Here is a 6,148-nt window from a genome sequence, read left to right as displayed (position 1 = left end):
TATCTTAGTGATATTCTCTTGTTGAAGAATATTTCACCCTGCGTGAGTGAACCAGTATTATTCGTATTTTGTTATTGTATGTTTGACATAAAATTCCTAAACTGTGTGTGTCTTGAGCTTAGTTGTTTGGGCCTCGGACCTAACCGACTACTAGTTAACTTAACAAATATTTTAGGGGTTTTGAAAAGTGTTCTCGAGGTTGATTCGTCAGGGAGCGTGCGAATCAAAGTAGACTATTATAATATTTGATATGTGTACTAAAGTAAGTTATAAACAAAGACTGTTTTTGTTAAAATATAGTGCCAATAATCCCACATTTAAGATTAAATGAGTGCCAAATATTAATCACTTAAACTCGAAATAATCCGAAGCCATACAATTGTTTAAGATGTATTTAGACTTCAACTCAAAGTGTTGTAAATTTACAAATTACTCGATTAAGTAGTTAGTTAGAGTCAAAGTGGTAATCGAATAGTCGATAATGTGGCTGAGGTTGGTAACCTGTGACTTTGACCTCGGGGTGGTAATGCGAGCTGGTAATGGTAATGGTAATGCAGGAATGTCCCCTATACTGGTCACAGTATACGCTATACGCTACAATATACGCTATACCTGTAACGCCGTATTAGGAAGGGTCTCGAGGCAGCGACGATGTAGCGAGATCTAGAGCGGAACAACTCGTGCTGAATATTTCACTTATATTGGCTTGTGCCGATCTATCAAAACTACCTGTGAAATCCCATCCTTACAATCCTCGCCATTCTAAACCTGAGCCGACTCGACCCACGGACTCAAGCCGATCTCCATCACATTACATCAATAACTAAGTTGCAAACGCCACTGGCCGTATATTTACAAAAATATGAGTGAAAGAAGATTGTATAGGAGGTAGGTGCCTTGTGTAGATTTATTATTGATTAAGATTAGCGGTTTCTTCAATCAAGACCACGTATTTTTGCGGACCAAGTTTTGATATATCAAAAAGCTACTGCCTTTTCTTGGGATCGAACCAGTGATCTTCTGTTTGGCAAGCAAGCGCTTCGTCCACTCAGCCAACCAGCTGTATTAGTTCAGTGAAGGTCTTAAAATCTAGGGAGGTGTACAGTACTGTACATAATGCGATTTAAAGAAATGAACTACACTGTAAAGTTCTACATCAGTAGCAATTTTGATCAAAGAATCAATAATTCTTAATGATACATTATTGTAACCTCCTCAAATGTTGCTAGATACACTGGGAGTCGAACTAGACCCTCTCTAATAATGTATGCCCGTACACCAAAGTCTTCCACTAAGTTCCCTCTGAATTAGTTAAAAGCAACTTTTGGTTTTCAACTAAACACCTTCCACTAGTTTCTCAAATTTGTTCAGAGCAACATTTAGTTGTACACTTTTGGTTGTCAACTTTTGGTAGTCAACTTTGGTGTAAACGCGGAGCAACACACCCGTCCCGTATTTATTTTGAGTTTTGCACTAATCTTTGCAAATTATCATTCACTACAATTTGTAATGATAAGCTCATTCTTTCGTTTTGTTGCGGGGAACGGTAATGGAAGCAAGCGGTAAAGCTAGCAAACGGTTTCTGCTTATTTTTATCGCATAACTCAGAGTTCTTCATCATCATTTCAGATTGACAGTTGTTTTGATATAATGTGGATTTATATCGGTGTCGAGAAAAATTCATCACGTAGGACCGCTTAAAACACTATCTTGATATTAACATTTGAACTCATCGTTTACATTTCAAACTCAATTTGCCAAATAATTCTCATGAGGTGGATATTTTTATTTAGTATGGGTGTAATGTCTGTTGAACCCATCTGTAGTAAATTAAATGATCCAATTCCACACCAAATTCAGAATAAATAGAACCTATTAAGCTCATTACTTGACTAGACTAGAGTGGTTATAGTGCTCGCCTAGTAATCAAAAGGTCGCCGGTTCGATTTTGAGTAGTAGCTCCCTGATGGTTCGCAACTGGACCCAGCTGTCCATGATCATTGGGCTTTCAATAGGTCCTGGTAAATGAAACAGCTGGTCTTAGTCGGTAACAAAGCTACAAAAGGCACCCCACTTCATTCTACACTCATATTTGGGTCGAAATACACACCTAGGGGGCGTCCCCATCTCAATTGGTAATAAGAGAATATAATTTACATTGGTTCTCTGTTATGGATACTAACTGGTTTTTCTCATTTATAGTAAACAAATTATTAGTCCCAACATGTATTTTACATGTGACATTTTACAGTGTCGTCAGATATTATAAAGTTACGTGTATGTATTTGATTTATTTTAGTAAACTTACATCGATAATCTCATTTTTTACTCTGAGAGTCTTCAATGTCGGTAAAGCATTCCAGGATGTCAGTCTCTGGTCCTGTGGGAACAGCGGGAGTGTGGCAGGTCAACAGCTGTTGCCGCCCACACCTGCGGGATACACGGGATAACCACAGTCATATTGTGACCTCTACCACTCTTTACATTATACACTATACACTATACACAGGTCTGGACTAATTGGTATAGTGATGTGAACGCCGCCCGGAGGTCTGACACCCTGACCTAATGGCGACTATGGGAAACATACAGCGGGTATTGCTCATTACTGGGTGGCAAAACAGAAGTTTCATCCAAATTCCAAATCAGTCTTCAGGTTAAGAAAATCTTGGACCCCCTTAAAGATTAATGTACAGTACAAACCAAAGTGGCCAGTGGTGGTCGATCATTATTCTATCCATTTTAAAATTTTGTTCGCCTTTTTTGTAAATTTGACTGTTCCAAGAACTTGCTGTTTTATTGCCCGGAAATATCTATAGCCTACTCACTAGCCATTGCACCTTAAAAATCTAATTTCCAAGACCATTTAGTGAGTGAAAACCTGAAACATTTTCTGCATGTGATTCTCCTCTTGGTCAAGAAATATTAGTTTAAATTTCATGTTCAATAGTCAAAGATGAGTCGTAAATATTGTTGGGTTATGCATTTCTTTACATTTTTGATTGTTTATAGAAACTAAATAATACGTGTATGAAAACGCTTAGCTAAGTATATAATAGGCATTATTTAGTTTTTTTCCTATTCATACACCACATGCATTTTGCATAGGCACTAGGCACCCTAGTTTGAATCTCGTTTAGGAGCGATTTGTTTTTATATTGAGAACCAATCCCATCGTTCTTATCGCTAAGTCAGCTCTACACTTATAAGCATCAAAGTCCAAAATAGTAACTATTATAACACTAAGCAATCATAGAAACCGTTCAAACTCTTCAACATAAACAATGAAGCAATATCCGTTAAAAAACTTAAAAACATGTAATTTCCCAAAATCTAATTTATATATTTACACCTGTTTCATCATAATGCTTGGTTAAGGTTAGTGTGAGCTTCTCGTCTGTTTTATATTCAAATCTTGTTCCGCACCATTATGTCGTCAGATTCTTAACTAATAATTCGCAGTGTAATATCAAATTACAGGAAGCAAAACTGCGCCTAATCACAGCATCTAAGCTGAAGTAATCACTTTAAATTAGTAATTTTCATATTATAATTTTAAATTGCGCTGTTTTGTGCCAAGGGATTCGACTACTTTTTCGTCTCACTTTTTTCTGCGTCACCTTTTTGTACCTTATTACTCCTTCCTTCGCCGCTTCACATTTATACCAATTAAAATTTGCAATTAAAGTTTAATTCTCTGTCGTAAGTTTAGTGTCGGGTAAATCTATATGGTAAACAACTCATTACAGCAATCAACAAGCAGTCATTAACCGAGCGAATCTCTTTGAAATGTAATTAATTTGTCTAGTAACGCAGTGATTGCAAATTCTTAGCGGGGTGCAAATACTTATAATATCATTTAAACAAAACGATACGATTGCTTTTTTAAGATAATTGTATTGAAAACAAGAAACAAGATTGTTATACCTGGAATTAACTGCGGGAATTGACATTCGAATTTCGCTATTGGCAACACTTACTTATCTTCGAGGATTGTGGGATCACAAACAATTACATCAGTGCATCTTAAACCTGACATTGGTTCTAAGGTGTGCTACTCTCTTTCAGAAATTAACTATATACATTATGTTTTTTTCAACTCAACTCAAATTACTAGGACCTAGAGGCGATGTTTAATAGGCCCAACTATGTCATATTTTGGCATCACTGATTTCTTTACTTCATTGCCAATCAGCTGATATGAATGATTGCATTGTTGTCTACAAGGTTAAGCTTACTGGAAATTTATTTAAGACTCAAATAGTGTTTTTGCAATTTCAAAGAGTATTGGAGAAGAGTACCTACATTAAAATTAAATCAGTGGTTTCCTGCCAAAGAAAGGTTAGAAATAATGTTTCCAGGTATGATTCCAGTCTTAAATAAATTAAATATTCGTAGACTCGATATACATTTATGGAATCCAGATTTGTAGAAAACAAAAATAGTTTTTTGGTAGACATGCGATGCATGCTGTTTGAGCTTTCGAAAACACCATGTTGGGTATTATTCACAATTAATTCCCTGTAACACTAAACCGTGTAGAAAGCAATGCAACAATGCATACCAGCTGATCGGCAATGAAGCAAAGGATACAGGGCTACCAACTTATGACCTTAGTTTGTCATTAAAACACGAAAATAACAACCAACAATCACCGCAGCGTTACTAAACTGTTACAAAATAATGTTGAAAGAATCCCTAATTTGGAACAGGAAACAACGTGTAGGCTTAAATAACCTGTGGTTCATGCATCATAATGTATTCGTACGATGACCCAGAAGGCAAATGATGAGGAAGCTGTCATTAGAGCCGTGTGTAATTTAGATAGTGGCTGGATCCTCCTCCATTCAACTGAGTCGTACAACAGGTTCACTGGTTCATTACAACTGTAAGGCCAAGTATCGGTCAAGACCGGTGTTTGTTGTCGTCGGTCCATATTCGTTCAACCTGAGTCGAAGATCTATTGAGTCGGTGAACGAGTTGAGCCAGTACAGTAGTTCTAAACTGTAACATTTATGTAGGCTACTGTAAAAGTGTTTATTTGGTCTACACTTTGAAACTACAAGCCACTAAAATATATCTTAGCTTCACTTTGCAAATTTTAATTGTTCATAAAATGTGGCCTAACAATATGAAGCTTCTATCGACTCGGCTTTGACCGTACAATGTTAAAATATTGTTTGAACGGTTGCTGCCTGAGCACAACATATAACCAGGCTGTTGTGCGTGTGATGATGCTATACCGGTATGGCCAGAGTGCCCAGTGGCTATTCTCCTCATTCTACGGTAAGGTCAGTTGTAACTGATGACCCTGTCCCGCCCTCTGGTGTGAATATGCTACTTTTTATCTTCTGACTTAGCATCTTGTTTCGACTCATCTTTCGTGTTAATCTCGCCATTGTTTTTTCGTTGGGTGGGGTAAAATCTGTAAAGTCTGGGGAAGGGGGTGGGCTTTATGTATTGTTACTTTGTAGCTCTCTATCAATACACTGTACACGGTATATGTAGGTTGCTGGATAGTTTGTTTGGGGCGAGAACTGTAAGTTTCAGAAGATAAAATGTACGCTTCATTCCTTTTAGTATATCAGTAAAACGCAATTTGGTGACGAGTAAAGCAAAATATTGAATACACTCAAAGAAACATAGAACATTAAAATCTAGATAAAAAGAATAATGACAATAAAATGTGTAACTGTGACAAAATTTTAGCAAAGACATTAGGTCAGACTAGATTAACAGATCATTAGAGAAGAGATCGTCTATATGGTAGTCTGCTACCGAGGAGTAGAATTAGTTCTTTAAAAGATTATACGCAGGTTTCTCAACTCTATAAAATGGCGACTTTCTTACAGCTAAAAAGAGTTTAGTGTACAGCGTGAGTCGACGGTAAACATGACCTAGGGCTTTGAAAGCTTTACACTTGAAGTTTCAAGGTTGTGTATATCTAGTGAGGTGGTCACAGTGAGCATTTCGATGAGCAAAGGAATTGATATTTTGTTTTAGACGAAATAGAGAAGTTAATTAAGATGGTATGTTTAAGACTTTCAATTTCTGAAAACTTACTTTACACGATTGACGATCAAATTGTCAAGGAGTCTTGTCGCCTTGTTTTGCCAGCGGAAAACATTTTTGGATGACATGAATGTCC

Source organism: Macrosteles quadrilineatus, unplaced genomic scaffold, assembly GCF_028750875.1.
Source record: "Macrosteles quadrilineatus isolate MER2022 unplaced genomic scaffold, UCM_ALF_1.0 Scaffold_3__2_contigs__length_128488019, whole genome shotgun sequence".
Classification (NCBI taxonomy): Eukaryota; Metazoa; Arthropoda; class Insecta; order Hemiptera; family Cicadellidae; genus Macrosteles; species Macrosteles quadrilineatus.
The sequence above is the reverse complement of the archived record's forward strand: the minus strand, read 5'-3'. Positions refer to the sequence as shown.